The sequence below is a fragment of the Cupressus sempervirens genome, chromosome 7, assembly GCF_028749045.1.
Source record: "Cupressus sempervirens isolate cs-2001-9-10 chromosome 7, ASM2874904v1, whole genome shotgun sequence".
Taxonomy (NCBI): domain Eukaryota; kingdom Viridiplantae; phylum Streptophyta; class Pinopsida; order Cupressales; family Cupressaceae; genus Cupressus; species Cupressus sempervirens.
Window position 1 is genome coordinate 429,990,418 of NC_143124.1, and position 23,264 is coordinate 430,013,681.

General features: G+C 33.6%; 1 pseudogene; it reads left to right on the forward strand.

The window, feature by feature from the left end:
• The first annotated feature begins 4,933 nt into the window (after positions 1-4,933).
• On the forward strand, positions 4,934-6,562 carry LOC149547378 (putative UPF0481 protein At3g02645; annotated as a pseudogene).
• The last annotated feature ends 16,702 nt before the right edge of the window (positions 6,563-23,264 follow it).

A 23,264-nucleotide genomic window follows, 5' to 3' on the forward strand; every position in this document is an offset into this window, starting at 1 on the left:
TGGAAACATTGATGATAAAAAAGAGTATAAGTGGACACACTTTCTTTCTAGGAAGGAGACTGATTTCATGGAAAAGAAAGAAGAAAAACTATATTTATTAATACATTGTGAAGGTTTAGTATGTTGCTACAATAGTTAATTGTTCAAACATTGTAAAGATCAAACAATCATTGAGTTGTATGAAAGTGTTGGAACATACAATTGAAATAATTTTTATGTTGTCGTTGATGTCAAACCTTATTAGTGAGATAGTTTCTAGCTAAGTAGAGTGTCATATCAAGATTATTTATGAAGATTATTTAAGAAGAGATAACAAGGAGACCTGAAAGAAAGGTTGAGTTATGTGTAACTATAATGGGCACTTGATCAGTCTGAATTTCATCAGATAACATGTTGTTTAATCATTACACTAAGTGGCAAAGAAAGTTGATTTGATGTCTAGTTTGAAATTATTGATGAAGGACCAAATACATAAGCTAAGTTGAGATATAGATTAGAAGATTAAGGAACTTGTAGTTAAAGCTACATTGTGCTAGTCTCAACCGAGTAAATAGTAGAAGCCAAATAGATACAATGTTGATCGAGCACCATTAAAGACTAAGTACATGAAAAAGTTTGTGCGGAGATAGTTAAAATATGAGCAAGAAATCATATAGTGATGACCAAGTTATCTAGTGATGACCAAGATCAAGGAACACAATATTGACCAAGTGTTGTCATTTGAGCATTTCTAGGTATGGATTTTATGAGAAGTTTTGAGAAGTATCTATAAGGAGAAGAAGGAGAGGAAATTAAGGAAGCATTCAATTAATATGACCTACCTCTAAGATCAATATTGATGTTTAAGTGGTAAGAGGTCAAGCTACCTATTTAAGGAGGTATAGCATTAACCTAGCTGACATAGTTCAATTTTTGGATCAGTCAAAGTGCATGAAGGATAAGTATTGATGAGCTAGAGAATTTAATTCATGCAAAATGGTGTTTGGGCATTTATAGGCATGGATTCTATGAGAAGTTTTGAGAAGTATCTATAAGGAGAAGAAGGAAAGGAAATTAAGGTTTAGCATTCAATTAATATGACCTAACCCTAAGATCAATATTGATGTTTAAGTGGTAAGAGGTCAAGCTACCTATTTAAGGAGGTATAGCATTAACCTAGAGAGGTTGGAGAAGTTTCTAATTTTGTTGATTGGTGAACTTAAGGAGAAAACTATGAAGAAGGATTAGAGTAGAAGTGAAGAGTGAATGCTTGAAGGAGATCATAGATTGATGATGAAGACATAAGTAGAATCTAGTCAATGAACTAGTAGATGAGACACATTGTGATATATATTTGCAAAGTGAGTTATATTTATCAAATCAACCTAATGTTACTTATTGACCATTGTATCATTGAAAATCCTTTAATCAAGGTGACATTCAAATGGAATATTCTTAAGTCCAACAAAGTCACTCCTATTAGGGTGATTAAATCCTTTAATAGGGTAGACCAAATAGTGTATACAAACTTGGGTCATCCTTTATTAAAGGAAAAGGCTAGTTCAAAAGTATAATTGTTCACCTTCAATGACAGAAAATTGGTATTATTATTTTGAATTTGAAAATGAAGTAAACTAATGAAATGTGTAGAAATGGATGAAGTTTAGGATTGTAATTTTTAATAATGATTTGGAATAAGAATTGATATATTTTCCTAATTTTTATAGATAATTATTTAGCTGCCAAAAAATGTTGAAAATTAGTGGTCTAGTTGCCACCACAAAACTATATGGAAATAAACTTATTTCTCGTTGATCTTAGACTATGTTATTGATAACATATATATCTAGAACAACCCAAAAAAAATCATCTTTAAACCTATATCTTCTCTTTTATAATGGTTCAAATTTTAACTCACCTAAAATCAATAGTTTTCATCTCCCACCACATTTTTCAAAGCAAATCTATTCTAACCAAGAGAAAATTTACACATGCTAGAATAGGACTCTCTCATTTAGAATGTCATATACTTTTAAAATTTTTTTTATATGATTTAATATTTTTTTCTTTCTCAAAACCGACATCTTTTCAAGTGTTAAAAATATGTGCTTGTAAAATTTTTTAATTACAATATACTATATCTAATGGAAACATTGTAAACTCTATATGAGAATATTCTTAACTTTGAGCTCTATAAAATGGTGTTTATATGTTATTAAAAAATATCATAAAAGTAGTAAGAGTTATTGAAATGCCACTTTTTTAAAATAATTAAATATTTCTTTAGTAATTGGCTACAAACTAGTATAAAACACTTGAATTTAATAGATATTTTGAATTGAAAAAGTGTGAGACCACATATAACTTAGCTAGAATGAATTTTTCTAGATCATAAGTTTGAACATAATTGATTTTTAGATAACTTGGTCTATCAAACTCTAGCAATGAAAAGTGTCATTGTGAGTTGCATGAGTCAAGTTTGAGTGCCTAGAGATCAAATTGTGAGTCTTGGCATCAAGGGCGGGTATGCAAGGAGTTGATGTGTGAGTCAAATTTCTTCCATCATATAATTTTCCATGCAAATTATTGGGTGTTTCTTTTGTTTATCATGCAATAGTCAGATGTCTAGTTTTGCATGTGTCACTATCAAAATGAAGCTTCAATTTTAGTTTAAACTAAATGCATCAAGTAAATGGTACCATGAACAATTTATGGATTGTAATTATTAGTTGTATGATTATAAACTTATAGTTGTAAAATCATTTGAATAATGCATGGATTTCATATGAATGATTCTAGATGTTGTAACCTTTACAAAAACTACCAATGTAATATTTTAGGTGTGCTCCAAAAAAAAAGTAATCAGATATGAAAGATCAATAAAGATATTAATGTGTTTCTGTGTCAAACTAGTATAATTTTTTATGTCTTTTTGTGTGTTCTCTTCTTTTACCCTACTTTCCCCTATTTTAGATTCTACACAAAGTTCTTGAATTCATCATTAGCCCTCAACATAATACACATGATTCATAAACAATTTTTTAGAATCACTCAACATGAAAAAAATCATATAATGTTTGAGGATAACTATTAATTTCACTTTCTTACCATCTTTGGTATGTATTATAATCCGCATCCTCATTCTAAATATCCTCTCAAGCCTTCGGTCGATAATCTTCCCCATGAAATTCATATGTTAGTGTCTCTTCAAAAAAAGGGGGGGCATCTATGTTGTCAATAATCGAGAAGTCACATTTAGAATAGTTTGCAAGATATGTAGCGTGCATAAGACACATGCACTTTTGACAAGATGTGCATATGGCTGATGCATCATACATGTGAAAAGCATCTAGGTCCATGTGTGAGCAAGTAGGGGGCTACAACCTACTTTCTAGCCACTTTGATCAATGTGTTGTATTCCCAACTCGCTAATAGGTTGAGTGAGAGTCATGTGTGTGGTGATGAGATCGACCAAGATTACCCAGTAATTGCTAGTTCCAATCCTATCCACCCCTCTTCTTTATTATAGTTGCATCAGAAAAGGGGGAAATATAAGAGCCAAGATTCACAAATGAAGTCATGGGAACTGTGTAAATCACAGGCTACTCTTTGGACTTGATTGTATTTTCTATCTTAAAAACTTTATTTATAGGAAGTGGCTCCATTTGTTTTAAAGTACTAAGGCATGGGATAAAATAAACAATCTTGTTGGTACATTGAAAAAATAAATTCTCAATTACAAAAATCTCACTCATTATAATGTTACACTTAGAGTAATTTAATGCAATTGAGTAATTTGGAAAATATTGGAACAGACCGAATTGCACCAGCAAGATTGAGTATAAGAATGTTTTTTTCTCTAAAGAATTAAAGGATGAAATTGTATTAAGACTTATCATTCATTTCCAAGTTCTCTTTTATTTTTTAAATATTTTTTTAACTAATCATAAAACTAAATGTTCTATTGAATCTTTGATTTGAAGACATATCACATTTTGACAAATCTAAACTCAATATTGTTGGAAAATAAAATTCTCTTCTATTTCATTTTAATTTTGGTCCTTGTCTTCTATCATTATCTATTCTCCTTCACACTATATAAATTCTAATCTTTCTTTGTGTGTGTGTGTGTGTGTGTGTGTGTGTGTGAGAGAGAGAGAGAGAGAGAAAGAGAGAGAGAGAGATTTGTCAAATTTATTTTGATATGATCTATATAGATTGCTTCAACAAAATTACAACCACCTTGAATATATTGACAACTCTTTTCTATCTCAAAGGTTTGACAACATCCTTTCTAAGATGCTATATATATTCATTTTCCAATCAAACTAGTTTTTGATCTTTCATATAACTCAGTTTGTAATATAATTGATACCATCAATATTTTAAATTACTACACATTATACTTTTTATTTCCATTTTTTAAGAGTGAAATTAAGGTCTTATGTACTAAATAATTAGATTTTTTATAAAAAAAAACTAATTAATATTTTCCGACTTGACCTTATTTAATAATTATTACAGAACTATGATGCCATTCATCCCTTGTTTCTGGATAACATCACAAATTCGTATTATCCCAGTCACCCTAGTTGGTGGTTTCTTTCAGTTCAAAATCACATATTCAAAATTCAACTTATCGAATAGCTGAAAAAATAAGAGTTACACGATAGTTCGCCAAACAAATTAACCTACGACTGGACTCTTCAAATGACTAAATATATATGAACGGACGAATTTATTTTAAAACAAGGCTGTAATTCTTTCCATTTTCTAGATGGTTGCGAATGGGGTGACGCCAGCAACAAGCACTCATCGGCCTACGAATGGAATGCTTCGGTAAAGCAAATACCATGCGAACCGGCGTACGGTAAAAGTCGACGTCTTCTAGACCTCGGAGGCTACAAATATGATCATCTGCCAAGCTGTTATCAACATTTAAGCATGACGAATCATGGAAATAAAGAGCCCAGTTGAAATAAAAATTGATGAAGATCGTTGGGTTATTCAAATAAAAGAAGCCGTGCAAGTTCATGAGGTGGAAGAAGAAGATAATGAGATAGTCGTATCAGTTTTCGGCGTGCCCAAAGAGTTGTTGACAATGACGCCGGAAGCATATATTCCGCAGTGCGTTTCCATTGGGCCATATCACCATTCGAAATCGCAACTGTATGAAATGGAGAGATATAAAGTGGCTGCTGCGCGAAGATTTCAGAACATGCTAACCGGCGACTGCAAGTTTGACTACGCAGTGGAAGAGGTGAAGAAGTACGACTGGCAAATCAGGAACTGCTACCAAAAATTTGTCCACTACAGTAGAGAAGCACTGGCATGGCTCATGGCTTTGGATGCCTCCTTCTTACTTGAGTGTTTGCAGTTCCACGTCAAACAGGTGGACATTAACGCTTCTTATTCACAACTGCCTTCCAGTCAGGTGAGGCGATTGGACGGAGTCTTGGATCCACCTGGCAGGAGTTCGACCCACAATGCCGTTATGAGAGATCTTGATGCTTAAGAATCAGATACCATTGTTCCTCTTGCAGAAGCTGCTGGAAATTCAGTTGGGTTCTCGAGATAAGGCACAAGAAAGGCTCCGCGATTTGGTGACTCTCGCTTGCAAAGAATGGTCGCCATTTATGTTGAAGAAGAAGGGGGATAGCTCAAGGCTGTGTGTAAAAGACAGGGGTCACATATTGGAGGTGCTGTACTACTCTATTATCCCTGCAGCAGCCACAGAGTTGGGCGATAATGCTTCCGAGAAGAAGGAGAACAAGGAAGTCATGTTGCCAGATTCAAACTACGCAACGCGTGCTCTGAAAGCGTTATGGAAGGCGCTTTCCTCGTTAAACATCAACACTGATCAAATTATGTCAGCGCTTCCTCAGCCTCTCATGAAAGGAAGGCCTCTCCAGTTTGTGGCACAGTAGTCCACGCATCTGATTTCCACTTTTCAAAGTCTTTCAATTAAGCGCAAAGATGGAAAGGAAGAGGAGAGGAAAGCGGATCTTCATCCGTGGAAATTCTTCCTACACGCGACGAACTGGAGGTTCCCTCCGTCTCCGATTTATACTCTGCAGGAATAAAATTCTGTCCAACAGACGGAGATCTTACCAGAATCCGTTTCGACAAGGCGACTGCAACTCTTTATCTTCCCAAATTGAGGTTGGATTCCAACACAGAAATAGTTCTCAGAAATCTGGTGGCGTTCGAAGCTTCGGCAGCGCCTGGAGAGTTGATGTTGAGTCGCTACACTGATTTCCGGGTGTTGAGAAACAGTGGAATTATTTACAATCGTCTGGCAGACGGCAAGAAAGTCGCGAGTCTGTGGAACGGCATGGGTAAATGCGTGAAATTGACAAAAGTGGAATACTTGGACCAAGTTATAGCGGATATCAATAAGCATTATAACAATAGATGGAAAGTTTCTGCGAAGGCTCATGTAAACAGATACATATTTGGTTCATTGCAGGTCCTGACTGTTCTAGCCGCTGTCATATTTCTGCTTCTCACCTGCTTACAATCTTTTTGTTCCGTGTATGACTGTAAAGGTTGGTGAAGTGATTCTAGTCTATTTAAGCAGTAGGAGGAGAGGGCATGATTCAGTGCCTGATGGTCGTGTCTTCCATTGAACATTAAATACACGGACTTCCCTTTACTGTAGGTTTGGCCGTATTACATAGTTACACGTTAAAGTTCTTATCTAAACTAGAAGGCCGGACTTCTATAATCACAATAAATGTTCTTGAGTAAATCTCATTGACCCACATTTCATGAGTAGTGATTCAACGTGAATCCATCTCTCATGAGAATAAATGGAACGCTTAGCACTCATTGGATCTAGATGATGCTCACAGGGGTGAAGCACCGGGACTTCCTGGGAGGTCACCCATCCTAGTACTACTCCAGCCTGAGCGCACTTAACTACGAAGTTTCTTCCATGGTTAAACCTTCACCAAGTGTTGTGGCTTATGAACCATTCACTAGAAAGCCCCTTAAGCTCATCAATTGATAAGTAGGAGATAATTTCCATAGCAAGTCAAATTGTGATATTGCTATCAGGATTTAACTATGTGATTGGTTCATAAGGCACAACACTTGGTGAAGGTTTTGCAAATGGGTTTGCAAGCTTTGGGTTTAACCATGGAAGAAACTTCATAGTTAAGCGCGCTCAAGCTGGAGTAGTACTGGGATGGGTGACCTCCCGGGAAGTCCCGGTGCTTCACCCCCTGTGAGCATCACCTAGATCCAATGACTGCTAAGTGTTCCATTTATTCTCATGAGAGATGGATTCACGTTGAATCACTACTCATGAAACATGGGTCAATGAGATTTACTCAATATCACAATTTGACTTGCTGTGGAAATTATGTCCTACTTATCAATAAATGTTCTGTCAATACATGTATAGACATACATCTATCATTCCATATTCAATAATTGTAATACTCCTTTTATTAGAAATTCCTGAAATTATGTCCTCTACATACAAATAGTATCCTATCCCTGTCGGTTTTCTCTTGTCAAAAGGAATGAAATTAGACAATGATCCAGTCTCATTTTAATGTAATACTATTGTTGATATATTGTTGTTTATCTGAATCTTTTTATCAGATGTATTATTTTTGACTTATAAAAAGCAAAAAGGATAAGTTAGCATTTGTACATAATCATGACAAAGTTGCATTTATAGATTAGGATCAAAGAGAATGGAAATGGACGACTCAAATATCATTTTCTTAGTGTCTATGAAAAAACTTCTATAGATCGCCATCAATTCTTTTGACAGGTATGAACAATTTGAAACTCAAAGATCATATAAGGAACACACTTATGATGTAATATAGTGATTGATAATATCAATGCATAATAGAAAAATGCAAAAGACAATATAACATTCCAAATAAAATACAAATGAACATAGAGATTCAAATGAACTCCTTTATACCCTTGACAAATATGAGGAGCGAAGGCAAAAAGAACACGCCTATAAGACAATCTCTTCCTCTCTCTACCTTTCACAAAAGAGAAATTTAAAATTCTTGAAACTATTTTCAAGTCTCACTCTTACCTCTAACCACATAGCATTTCAGAAAGTCCCAATCCTTTTACCGTGATTCCTGATCTTATATTTGAAGTCTTTTATTTTCCTCTTAGACTTTTAAGCTTTAACTTTTGTAATTAAATCTTGAAATTTAGTTACAATAGTTAAAGATGTATTAATTCCATTTCTTAATCTAGGTTCATTATAAAACTTTAGTCTTGGATATCTTAAATTTGTCAAAAGATTCATAATTTTTTTCTTAGAATTGCTAACTATGTCATTCTTGCAAAATCTTCAATGAAAAGAATGAAGTACTTTCACCATAGAATACTCTTGTCTTTGTAGGTCCACACAAATCTATATGAGAAATCTCCAACTTCTTTGGTGTTGCAGCAGGGGTTCAAGGCCAAATATTGAAGTTATTCATAGCTTTGTTAAAATGAAACGACATCTAAATGGGCAAGTGGAGATAGTTTCCCTTCCTAGAGGTTTCCTATTATTTGTGTTTACCACTAAAGAAGACTATGACTATGTCCTATGTGGACGCCCATAGATGTGTGGAAATATGGCACTCTCCTTTCAAAAAATGGTCACCTCGATAGAATTGTAATGACTCCTTTTTCTCCTCTTTTCCCTTGTGGGTTAGATTCTAGGGTCTTCCTCCGGAGTTTTGGAACTTGAAAGTTTTAAAACAGTTTTGGGGAACTCCTTTATATTTGTTAAGTAACATGGATCATTTTCTAAAAATGTACTAACATTGTCAAATTGATTGATGATTTCTAAATGTAGATTTGAATCTCATATAAATATGAGAGGAGAAGACATGTTTCATGAAGAGACATGTCTCTACGATTAATCATCTCTAGTTAACATATATAATAGTAATATAAATAACCATATATAATATATGATTATATATATATATATATATATATATATATATATATATATATATATATATATATATATATATTTATTTATTTATTTATTTATTTATTTATTTATTTATTTATTTATTTATCCTAAAGATGATTTACCATAAAAAATGTACCTCAAGATAAAATCAATCCAACATAAGCTACAACCTTGACACTCCTTCTTAGCTAGGGAGGATTTATAGCAAACATTATGCTCTCAAGAATATGAAGAGATATCATCTGAGTATGATATTCAATTCAGTGTGAGGTTGGATTTCTCACCTTTCATAACACACAATTTAAGAAATTTCCATAACTTTTTTTAAAACACCACCTTAAGTGTGGTCTATATGTTGTTTGGCAAGATTCGGCCCAAAGAACCATAAAAAGTTGTTTATCATGGTGTATGAAAAAGTATGGCCCAAAGAACCATGATAATAGGTCTACCATTTGTAAGATAACCAACTTACAATGGTTACCTTCTGACTGCTAGTTATCTTGGTGTCCAAAAAAATTTGGCCCAAAGAACCATGATAGCAAGTCTACTATTTATACGACCGTAATCTTATAATGGTTACCTTTTGACTATTCATTATCATGGTGTTTGAAAAAATTTAGCCCAAAGAATCATGATAACAGGTCTACCATTTATAAGATCATCATCTTATAATGGCTACCTTCTATTTATATATGTCAATGAAAGATCATCACCTTTCATTACATATCATATACAAATAATGACCACCATGAGCTAAGTCAGAGGGTGGTGCAAAGGCTTTCACCTCAATTCTTTCTCATAGAGAATAATGCATTTACAAAGGATTCCACCTCAAAAATTCTCCCTCTGAACAAAGATCCTAGGAAATCAAGTCTAGTAGTTACTCCCTTAAAGGCTTTCTTCCCCCAAGGATTCCTCTCAAACTCACTCTGAATTTGATATCAATTTTCTGATTTTCTTGTGATAGGTCATCACTTCCTCATGATATACATAGAAGTAGGTCCGTCAAACACTTGTAGTCACACACATACATATTTCTAGACTCTCTCTGATTATTAATCTTCTAAGCTCCCTCATTGCCTTTGAATAAGTGTCATACTCCCTCTTAAAGTAGAAGGATACCCATAATCTCTACATTAAATATATTCACTTCAAGATCCTCACTTTATCTCTATCATCAAATGACTAATGAATTCTTGTCTACACAATATTTGGTAGCATGTGCAAAGTACCAACCTTCTTTTCCTACAAGAATTTCCTCAACCATAAAAAAGGGATCAAGGAAACTAAATTTTTACAATAAATATAGAGAATACAAAGAGTAGATGAATGTAATACTCAAAGACAACAAATACTTATCTCCACATGAATGGAACATATTCCCTTCAAATATGGTTCAATTGAAGTCACCCCTTTCATATTATGTTTATAAGGGGTAGGCCCATTAGGATCACATAGTTGCATAAATTATAGTCCTCTTGATTGTTACACTTTATTGATCATTGAAGATTCCATAACAACATGGTTTACTCCCTCTAAATCAATATGATAGAGATCACCCAAGATTAACATAATCATATCCTCTATCTGCTCCCTCTCTTTCAGGATTTCCTAAAATGCTAGTCTCCCTCTAAATCTCAATCTCTTGCTTCCTACAATAACAATCTCGAAGGAAAAGATCAAGGCACCTAGCTCTTGGTTGTATGCATTCAAATAAGAAAGAGAGACTACAATAAAACTCAAGGATAATAAATAGTTTTGTATAATTATATAAGATAATTTAATAAAATATAAATAACTATCTTATATGGTTTGAACATATATACTCAATCCCCAATATATTTATTTTAATCTATATTTTAAACATATTATTTGATTATCAAATAACTAACAATGAGTATAAAATTCTTATTGAAATAATGAATAAGGGAGTATTACAAATGAGGTTATTTAAATAACCAAATAATATATTAGTCACCATAATGATAATGGAATTTACATAATATTTTCTCTATCCTCAATATAATATAATTATTTTTTTACAAACCATGCAAATAAGTAATTAAGATAAGCACATGTATAATTCAAAATATGAATGTTAGTAGTTTAACTCATGTCTGTTACTAATAGTAACATAAATATATTTCTCAAGATTCACATTATAATAAAGTTGATAGGCTTCACTTCTGGTGGAGACATTCAAAAGTTTGTTCAAATTTATTGATGGTCTTATGCGGGAAAGTGTAGAGAATGTCACCGAGAAAATAAATCTGATAGAGGAGTGGAGATGGTCAATCAGGTGAGGATGAAGTGTAATAGGGCAGGCTTCAACTACTCACAAGGAAATACGAAATGTTTATAGATCTCATTATAAATGCACTACTTGTAGATGCCAATGATGAATTGGTGGACAAAAAGGGAATGGGAAAAGATGTGTTCTCGGCCATCCAAGGGTGGTGGAGGGAGTTTGGGCTTTGTTGTCGTATGGCAGATAAGCCTTGGGAGATGGGGAGTGATAACATGATATATATCTTGTTCATTGATGGCAGACTATTACAACTTTTTCTCCAAAGGATCTATATAACTATGTCTTTGGAGGGAGTCATGTTAGCCTTACCTCTAAGGGGATGTATTTGGATTGCTTACCTTAACTTTAAATCTTGTGAATGAGATCTATCTAGAAATGGGTATGGTCATTTCCAATTGTAATGAAATAGACTAGATCGGCTATGTCATTTACACTGTTGTGGCCAATGATTATTTTGTGGATCTTTGCAATAGATATCTTGTAACTAAAAGTTATCTCAAGAACAAGGCCTACAAGGAGTGTGGAAGAGTATGGAGTTGAAACCCAAGAGAAGTCTTATATTGGCTCCCTTAGAGGCATAATACTAAAGGTGTAGAGTTAGTGATAGATTGGATACAAATATTTTACAAATACATGAATCCTTACCTTTTCTAGAGCTATTAATTACATCACCTATGTAGACCTCAATTTGGGCCATGCAAATGCTAATGGAACCTCCACCATCGAATAGGCAAGTTGTGGGTTGAAAAGTACTTTGGTGGGAATTTTATGAGGCTAGTGCATGTTAAGACTGAATTCAATCCCAATAATATTTACAAGAAACAACTATGGAGGATTTAAATCAAACAATATGGAATAAACTTTATAATGAAACATAGTTTTCATATATCATGCAAAACAAATTGGGAACACAAGGACATTAATAGTGGCCTAAAAATAGAAATGGCCAACTAGTAAAATCTTCTGATAGTAGTTACAATTTACATAGCTGAATATAGTGTAAATAGAATTCATTTTGACTTAGTTAACATAAGGATGGATACTATGATTCCCTTGTCAAAATTAACTATGCAGCTGTCCACTTGTATAAAGATTGCAAGCACTACAAGTGCAATAAAATAATCTTGTTATCAGTCCATTACTAAGAATTTTTTTAAGGAATCTTTATCTACTCTAACATTGAATCTTCCATAAAATTCCTTTAAACAATGCAGATTGTGAGGAGTCTTAAAAAATTAATCAAAACTCTTTCAAATAATTTTCATTATAACTTTACAAAACATGAAAAAAGAAAAACCTATATTTGTTTATGCTTTACAGAGCTTTCAAATGTAGGAATGGGTCTCAATGATTATAACATCAAGGGCCTAGATATCAAATAATGGAAAGATGGTAATGGGATGGTCCTCGGAAAGGGTATATGGAACCTGTGCCCCTAATAGGTTCAACAAGCAATGTCCAAGCTAGGGTCCCACCACTAAACCCTAATTAAGGTGTTTAAAATCAAACCTTTACATGCACATTTTGTTTCATTTCAAATCCTATTTGTGAAAACTAAAGGAGTTGAAAGAACAATTATTTTAAGAAAGGATTCAAAGAAAATCAACAAAAGTGATAGAGTCGAGGGCGACATTTTTAATGTATTGAAAAAAAAAATTAAAATTAATTTATTTTGTATATACCTATTTAAATATATTGAAAAAACTAAATGGTATACTATTTATAGAATCAAATTCATTTAAAAATATCTAAAATATGATATTTGATAAAATTAATATCTAGCAAGCCAACACCTCCTAACCTTGTTGGCATTGATTTGGAAAGAAGTGGTGATTGGAAAGTGTTCTTATATACTTGACAAAATAATCATCATTAATTGAACTAAGGGCTATAGAAGGATAAGTTATTTGAGTAGCCTACAAAAAGTGTGAATTGTAGTAAATTACATAATTAATTTGACTCTTTTGTATTAAAAAATTGGAAAGAAAAATATTTTTCTTAGCATTATTTCAATTAATTAATTGTAATACATTCTTTTATATTTATATTAGAGAAAATTTTTATAGAATGATAATACTTGAAATGGAAATATGAACAAAGAGTATAAAAAAATTTCATAAAGTTTGTTCAAAAGAGTAAACCCATGTTTGATGAAAATTCTAGATAATGAAACATATGGGAGGTCATCATGGTCATCTTTATACTTTCGTGTTGCCTTCCAAACTAGTAGACATAGATTGGGAATGTGTAGACACTAAATACTTTTAGGTAGATTATTCTTAGTCCTCTCTATAGGTAGAGGGATAAAATTCTAGTATCAAATTTCTTTTTACAAAATTGACTTCTCCACAAGTCTTACAATTATCCATACACCCTTTTGATCCATAGAAAACTTCACAAGCTCTTGCTTGGATTTGATTTTTGTTTTTTGTTCTCCTCAAGAAGAATGGGTACATCAACAACATCATTATTTTCATTAATGAAATACAATTTGTTGTAACTTGGTTTTTATCATGATATGAGAGATGAAATTTGGGAGCATCTTTGGATATAAAAATTGTATATCCAAGACTCTTGCCCCTTCAAGCAATGCACATGGATGTTGGTGCAAGTCACCATTGAGGCTACATGAAGCTCATAGTGGTATACCTACATTATATCTTCTGCCATTTTTTCATAGTGTTCTACAAAAGTCATGTTTCATTTTATTATGAAAGGAAAGGATCAAAGACTAAATGATGCTCCATATATAGTCCACCAACATACATAACACATTAAGTACTAGTTTTGATCACCTTCAAAATAATCTATTAGGGTTCTACAGGAACAACTTCCACCTGGTAACATTTTCTCTATTTTCATATGCATTTCATGTTGATCTTAGATTGGTTTTGACAATTGAGTATCAACACACTTAAAAAAAAAATTAAGTTGATGCTGAGAATAGTATAGATGCCAAGTTGCAATATGTCTTGAGCCAAAAATTCAAAAAAGTGCCGAGTCATTCAGATGCCGAGCAAATAGATAGTGTTGAGCAAGTTTCAACTGTTGATTGAACAATAGATGTCGAGCAAGTTCAAGTTTCAAGAAAGAAAGAATTTATTATGTGCTGAGCATCAATAATTAGTAAGTTTCGAGCAATACAGAATCGACATATGAGTTTGTACCTTGACAAACTAAGATGTAAACCATTTTTGAGCCAACATATGGATAGATCTCGAAAGTTAGAGATAAGATTGAACCTATTTGGATTCCCTATGCAATCAACATGCAACTAATTAGAATAATGGAAAGATATGAGTGGGAAAGTTAGATGAATCTCAATAATAGATTCATACCTAATCTTAAGTCACAAAATCTTTTTAAGGAGAAAAAACCCCATAATTTACAGAGTGTGTGTAAGAGAATGCATGTGAGGAGATAATGCTAGAAAAGTTTGAAAGAAGTGAAAGGGGTGAATAGATCAAGTTGAAGGTGACTTAGAAGAAGGATAAAATTGCAGAATCAGTTATTAGAACAAAGGATCAAGGTTACAACATTTTCATACCAGATCAGTGGGGATTAGATTGGATAGAACAAGGATCTAAAATCAGCAATAGAAGATTGCAAGTAATTAGGTCAAACATTCTACTATACTTTCTAATAATTGTATTAGCATATTTAAATCCTATGGAGATACGTTGGTTTAACAACCATTGTATAAAGCCTTTAAAAAGGTGACATTCCAAGTGAATGTTTTGTAAATTCTTTAGCTAGATACACTTTTGATAGAGTGTTAAAATCCTTTGATAGGGTAGGATCTAACAATCCTTGTAAGCTTTTAACAGGGCTGGCCTTTCACAAGGCAGATCATGAGAATGATCAAAATATGTAACCTTAATAGGTGAGCTTTATTGATGTAGTAGTGAAGAGTTGTGGGTGTCATCCCCACCCTAGTTTTACCTTCTCATTGGAGGGTTTCTAAGTAATCATATCTAGTGTCAAGTGTTTATGTGGATGCATTTTATTTACATGTTATTTCCATATGTTTATGCATGTAATGTTTTAAAGTTAAAAGTTTTATTGGATAAAGTTTAGTACTTTTGATTCACCCCCCCTCTCTTAGAAGTATACTTTCCACTTGTAAATCCCAACAATTGATATCAGAGCTAAGTTATCATCGGAGCCTTACAACTTGGAGAAAATATCTTGAGATGGAAGTCTACAAGTTGGGAAAGACCATTGAGAATCAGGAGATTGAGATACACCACTAACTGCAACAATTAGATGAAGCCAAAAATTCTTTGAGGAGTTCACTAAAGAGAAGGAAAGAGATTTCCATAGCTGAGAATGACACCCAATATAAGGAGATTGACACCACAAAATTATTTGCAAATGGTAAGTCATGTGAATTTGATGCAGCAATTATAGATCTCATGGACAAGAATAGAGCACAAGCTGAAGAGATAAGAAATCTAAAGTTGGAGCAAGAATCACAAGCAATACTACTATGTGAAGTGACTCAACAAAAGAAGAAAGCTATAGAGTATAAGGTCATGATTGAAGAAGACAAAAAAATCTTGTCAAATAGATTAGAAGAAAAATCAGCAGAGTTGTATAGGATCTCAAACATGTAGTTGGATACCCTAAGTCAAATGATGAATGCCCATCATGAGTTGAATGTCAAGGACATTGAGATAACTACATTGAAGTTGCAAAATGAGAAACTACAGAATGACCTAAAAAAAGAAAAGGAGTTTTCTAAAAGCTTCAACAAGCCAAATGAAGCCAACAAGTACTTTAAGAAACTATTAAAATCCCCTAGATCCAGTAAAGATGCATTAGGTTTGGACTACACAAGCACTGAAGAAGGAGAGTCATCCAAGACCGCTAAAAAAAGGAATGAAAAAGGTAAGAACTCCAAACCCACTTGTCATTTTTATGGTAAGAAAGGACATACAACTAATATTTGCAGGAACAAGAATGGTAGTTAGAATGCCAAGCCAAAGAATATGATCCATTGTTACAATTGCAACAAATAAGTTCATCAGGCACATGAATGTAAAACCAAGACTATCCATGCACCGAGATTTGAAGATTGCTACTACAATTGTTAGAAGTTTGGGCACAAAGCCTTTGAGTGTAGATCCAAGACCACATGGTCATCAAACAGGGGGAAGAAGCCATGAAAATTCCTAAAATTGGGACTACAATACAAGACATAGTTGTCACTACTATCAAGCTTATGGACACATCCCTAAAAATTGCATAAGAACACATTTCAGTGGAAGCTACAATAGATGGTTAAGCCAAACTACATGCTTTAGTTGTTTGAAGACTGGCCATATCAGCAAGCATTGCCCAACAACATCAAAGGCACCTAACTCAGACTCAAACAAGGGAAAAGGAAAGGTAGATGTTGAGCACATTAGAGAAGAGATGAATAAGACATGGAAGAAGAAAGATGGATGTAGCACATCAAATGAAGAGATCACTTCACCTAAAGGGTCAATCAGTCATACTTTATCAAACTAAGCGAAAGAAGGTATGTGGGACTGATATTTAAATGTTTTATCATACATTAGTTCCTAGAATAAGTTAGTACTAAAAGGGATAGATTAGCATGAATAAAGATGCAAGGTTAAATCTTCAAAGTTTTCACATTTTTGTTGAATAAGGAAAGTTACCTTCAGATGCTGAGTAAAATCCTAGTATATGCCACGCTGTCTACCAAATTTAGTTGGAGCCGAATTAGTAGTGACTGCTGAGTAAAAGGAAATTCTAATTGAAACTGAGTAAGGAACTCTAATGGATGTCGAGTGTTGGAAAATCAATGGAAGCTAAGTAAAACAAAATTGCATAAGGAGCAGAGTGGATAGTTGTATATGCACTAAGCATTAAATGATATGTAATGAAGGGTATAAGGTCGAGTTTTTGATCATTTTTTATCATTGCAAACACAGAGCGAGAGTGATAAGAGCACAAAAATGATTTCCAAGTAGAGATTGATGCTTTTGTGAAGATTCCAATAAAGATTCAACATTGTTTCATCGATCTAAGATATTTACTCAAGTGTCGAGTTATGCAGTTACACAATTTTTACATCTTGAAACCCTAGTTTTCAGAAATGGCATCTAGCTCTAGGAATCCCAAGGACAAGGAAGCATTTGAGGTTTAGCTAGTCAGTAATGAAGTTAAAAAACTAGATTTTAGACCAATTCCTGAAGTGGCTTACGAAAACAACCCTGCTAGCACTTTATCTATTATTCCACCTAAGGTTGTTATGGTGCAAGATGTCATAAAGTGTTATAAATGTAAGGTTGGAGAAATTGGTGACATGGATATTTGGCAAGCCTATGATAATTTTTTTGAGAACAGAGTATTAAAGGAAGAATTTTAGATTGTTGAAAGGAAGGGCTTAATGTGTGCCCTAGATTTCCCCACAATCATCAAGACAAAGTGGATAAGAATAGTTTGAGTTGAATTCATGATGGATGCTTATGGTTGGAAGATGGACCTATTAAACTATCAAAAGGAATTATACATAGGGTAATAGGATACCCAACCCTAGAATGGCCAAAGACCTTTAGGAGTGATTCCAAACAAGCCATAGAGAAGAACACTGGGGCAAAGTGGAATAAAAGAGGTATGACTATTGACACAATTAGAGATCCACTTGTAGAATTTGATGTTAGGGTTATATCTCATACGTTCTACGAGTTAAGTCGAATGAAAAATGTACCTTGCATTGCATTTGATGTGGGATACAAACTAGTTAAGGAGGATCATACATATGATCTAGTAGAACTATAAATACAACAGATTATGGATAATTTGGGAGTAATAAAGAGATCCAAGAGTGCTCAGTGTAAGTTTTGATCAATTTTGATATGCATATTTTTCTATGTTTAAAATGAATTTCCCACTTTTGGTAAGATAATTTAGAAGACAAATAGGTCTATACCAGTACAAGTAAATGAGTACATAGAGCAGATGGGAGCCAATTTTGAAACCTTAATGACAAGCTATTTTGAAGACTTCAAAAATTTTATGAAGCAAAGGCTCAAAATACCAGTTTCTATTATGGATCAGTACATCAATGGCATTTGTTTCTTAGTTGACATTGACTACACTTATATCCAAGCAACAATAACAAGGGTGAGATGGCTAAGGCCACTTGGATATGAGATAAACATAGATTAAGCCTCAGCAACAATCATAGCATTGCTTACAGAAGACATTGATAAAAGTGGAAAACCTTTTGGCACTTTTGATATTGTAAAGTACAAGGTAGAGATGGAGTTGAAAATTGCTTCAACCTTAAAGAAAAAGGACAAATTGGTCAAAAAGCTTAAGGCCAAATTTGGAGAAGGGACGATAAAAAGTGAAGAAGAAGAAGAAGAAGAATAGGGCTAAGAGCCACCTACCTTGACACAAGGCATGGGAGAAGATGTTGAAGAGGAAGAAGGTGTTGAGGAGGAAGAGAAAGCCAAGGAAGCACCTACCAAGCCAAAGCCAAAGAAGAGAAAAGCTAAAAAATAGCCTACAACTTAGCCCAAGGGCAAAAAGGCTGCCAAGCCAAGCCCAGCTAAGCCTACTACAAGGGGAACTACAAGAGCCACAACTAAAGAGGCTAAGGAGAAAGAGAAGAAGAAGGCTACCGAGTAGCAAGGTCCAGTCAAGAAGAAGTTAAGAAGAAAATAAGTTACTTAACCTAACTCAGATGAAGAAAGAATAGAGTCAGAAGACACAAGCCAATTTAGAGTGGTAAGTCACACCACCAAGTCTGATTTAGAAAATATATGTGATAATATTAAAGATAATGCAAACTTAACTGGCTTAAAGAGCATTGATTTTAATAAGTTGAGTAGATGATAACAAAACATGGTTGAAGAATTAGTCTACACCATGCTGGAAAGTTCAAGAACACCCCACTTGAAATTGACAATTCAATGCCTAAAGAGTTATTTTCTATTGTTGAAAATAAATGGCATTATTGCCTTAATATAGAGAAAGAAATAAGAGAGTCAAAATTGGCTCGAGTAATGCCTAAGCTCACAAAAGGGAAAATAACCAATTCAAATAAGAAGCATGGGAGAAAATTTGCACCCAAATATAGAGCCTTTACCATTCTTCAGAATAAGATTGAAGATGTTGTCAAAAAGTCCACTCAAATGTGGAAATTAATCTATGGCCTAACAACTATCAAAGAAGGAGAGGAAGATCCCTTTGAAGGGAGAAACAATGGAGAAGAAAATGACAATGATAAGGAAGGTGAAGGTGAAAAAGAAAAGGCAGATGATATAGTGGAGAAGGAAACACAAAAAGATGATATGGAAACTATTGAAGAGAAGCAAATAGAACACAGTGTGCAAGACACACAATTGCTACCTCCAAGTCCTCCACATGACACTTCTACACTTGCAAAAACTATAAAAGTAAAGGATGTTCCTAACAACTCTGGTTAGAACATCAATCCATTGACTCTAGAGGATCTCAAAAGGATCCTTGACCAATCAACTCTACAAGCTCAACTGTGCAGTAATCCAGTATTGGTCGACATAGATGAGTTGTAGAAAGTAGTAGCTAAATTGACTAGGGATAAGATGGCAACACAAGAAACATCTTATATCATCCCTACAGCTACAAGTAGACAACCTAAAGAGCAAGCTTCAAAAGATGCATTAGCTAAGGTTGATTCCACATATAAAGTCACTACAACTATTAAGGAGTCAACAAAAGACCAAATAGGATAGACATATGCTTCTATTTCTACTACACAAGTACAAGGTGCACCACCTCAAACAATAGTAATTGACCAAGGAAGATTAGAGGAGGAGAAGGAGACCCCAAAAGAAAAGGAGCAAGAAGTAATTCAAACTTTGGTTAATCTGCCAACCACTGGGACTCTTACAAGAATACCTCAAAAGCTAAGAACTGAAGCAATAACACTTCAAGTTTTAGCAACAAGCTCAAGCTCTACAAAGGTTTCAAGGGTACTTCATTATGGAGACCCTACATTAGATGAAGAAATAGTCATTCCTGAGTATGATTATGCAACCATGAACATTGATCAGATCAATGAAGCGCAAGGAGCACTAGAGAGGAAGAAGAAGCAGGAGATACTCAAAAATGAGTATAAATAGAGGCAAGAACTAAGTCAAATAAAGGACATCTTTTAAATGCATTTAGCTTGCAAGCACCTGATGAAACAAAGCCCATTATGGAGAAACTTTCAGAAATAGTGGACCAAGTGCAAAGTGAAGACCATGATACTAATGCAAAACTGATGGAATGGTCAGAAAAGAAGTTTCAAACAAAGGAGAATGAAAGAATATCTAGTGAGATAGCACTATCACAAGTAGAATTGGCTAAGAAAATTGAAAAGGTGAAGATAGTACTTGAGAATATCTTCTCATTGTACTCAAAATTTTGTGATCCATCAATTTTCACACAGGAAACCAACTAAAGAATAATAAGCTTGGAAAGGAACTTGAAGATATCTAGCATCCAACTGCCAAAAGATCCAGCTCAAAGTGTGAATCACTTTAACACAACACTTCACACACTGTAAAAGGAACTAGTTGTATTAACAATAGAAGAGGCTAACACAAGAGCCAAATTAGTTCAGCTTCAATCTACCTGAACCCCTCACATGGAAATTTTACAAAAAGAACTAGCATACACAAAAAATGTGATAAAGAAAGATCCAAATCTTTCTACATTAGATGTCTTAATTCACTTGTAGTAGAGCCAACTATACAAATTAAATCCCTAGAAGTTGCAATACAAAACTAGGATGTTGTTTTGAGAATTGTAATTGAAGTGAACAAGACCATCTTGGCCAAATATTTAGTTACTATATGAACCCTTTGACATAAGTGTCAAAAAGGGGGAGAAAAATCAAAAAACCCTAAGGACACTTAATTTTCAAGGGGAAACATGTAAAAGGGGGAGCTAAAATGAAAGAGGGAGTGATAAAATAAATAGAGAAAAGAAAGGAGAAGAGAAAAATAGGAAATGGGATACATCAGATAAAGAGTATCAGAATTTAGAATAAAGACAAGGAGAATCAATAGAGGCAAATCAATCTACTTAGAAAGATTTTGGATATAAGGATATCGCACATCAACTCAACAAGAGATACAAAATTTTGAGGTATATAGTCCTTCACAAAATTTTGAACAATTTTGAAGTTTTGTATATATTTTGAAAATAATATATTATACTCAAGCAGATTAGTTTCATCATGTATAATTAAGTGTTTTTGACACTCATGTCAAAAGGGGAGATTGTTGATCTTAGATTGGTTTTGACAATTGAGTGTCAATGCACTTAATAAATTTTCTTGGTTGACGCCAAGTATAGTATAGATGCCAAGTTGCAATATGTGCCAAGCCAAAATTCAACAAGTGTTGAGTCATTCAAATGCCGAGCAAACAGACAGTGTCAAGAAAGTTTTAAGTGCCAAGTGAACAATAGATGCCAAGAAAGTTCAAGTGCCAAGCAAGATAGAATTTAGTATGTGTCAAACATCACTAATCAGTAAGTGTCGAGCAATACAAAATCAACATACAAGTTTGTGCCTTCACAAACTAAGATGTAAACCATTTTTTAGTTGACATATGGATAGATCTCTAAGCTTAGAGATAAGATCAAATCTATTTGGATTCCCTATGCAATCAACATGCAACTAATCAAAATAATGGAAAGATATGAGTAAGAAATTTAGATGAATCTTAATCGTAGATTCATACCTAACCCTAAGTCACGAAATATTTTTAAGGAGATGAAACCCCATAATTCACAGAGTGTGTGAGAGTGAATGCATGTGAGAAGATAATGCTAGCAAAGTTTGAAGGAAGTGAATTGATCAAGTTGAAGGTGACTTAGAAGAAGGAAAAATTACAAAATTAGATATCAAAACAAAGGATCAAGGTTATAGCATTTTCATACCAGATTAGTGAGGATCAAATTGGTTAGAAAAAGGATTTGAAATCATCAATAGCAAATTGTAGGTAATCAAGTCAAACATTCTACTATACTTTCTAACAATGGTATTAGAAAAATGAAATCCTATGGAGATAGGTTGTTTTAACAACCATTGTATAAAGCCTTTAATAGGGTGACATTCCAAGTGAATGTTTTGTAAATCCTTTAGCTAGATACACTTTTGATAAAGTGTTAAATTTTTTTAACAAGGTAGGATCTAACAATCCTTGTAAGCTTTTAACAAGGCAGGCCTTTCATTGGGTAGATCATGAGAATGGTCAAAATATGTAACCTTAACAGGTGAACTTTATTGTTGTATTAGTGAAGAGTTGTGGGTGTCATCCCCACCCTAGTTTTACCTTCTCATTAGAGGGTTTCTAGGTAATCACATCTAGTGTCAAGTGTTTATGTCGATGTATTTTCTTTACATGTTATTTCCATATTTTTATGCATGTAATTTTTTTAAGTTAAAAGTTTTATTAGTTAAAGTTTAGTACTTTTGATTCATCCCTCCCCACCACCCTCAAAAGTATACTTCCCACTTGTAAATCGCATCATTTCCTTTAGTTGAGCCTCAAATTCTCCTTCAATCTCCTCCTCGTTTTCCTCTTCATCCAATAGGGCACTAAAATGAGATTTATTTTCCTCTTTGATTGTGGGCATTTTGGGAAAAGGAAGAGATCCCATATTTTTAAGGTCAACCAATTTTGATTTTTCTCTCTTTTATCTCATAGAATACCTTAAGTTCTCATTCCATGTTAAAATAGGCTAACTATATAAACACCAAAGGCTAGGGAATAAATTATTACACACTATTCACTTTCTCTTTTTAATCCTTAGAAACAGGGTTGATAATTAATAGAAAATAGCAATCTTCCTTAGAGCCATTATGTTTAAGCATATGTAAATAAATTTCTAAAGACAGTTTTAGAAAGCTAGACAAGAGTGCACATACATGGGATTGAAAAGACAAAAAGATAAACAAAAAATTGAGTAACAAAAAGATCCATGATGGTGATGATCATATTTAAGCTTAAACAAACAAACAAT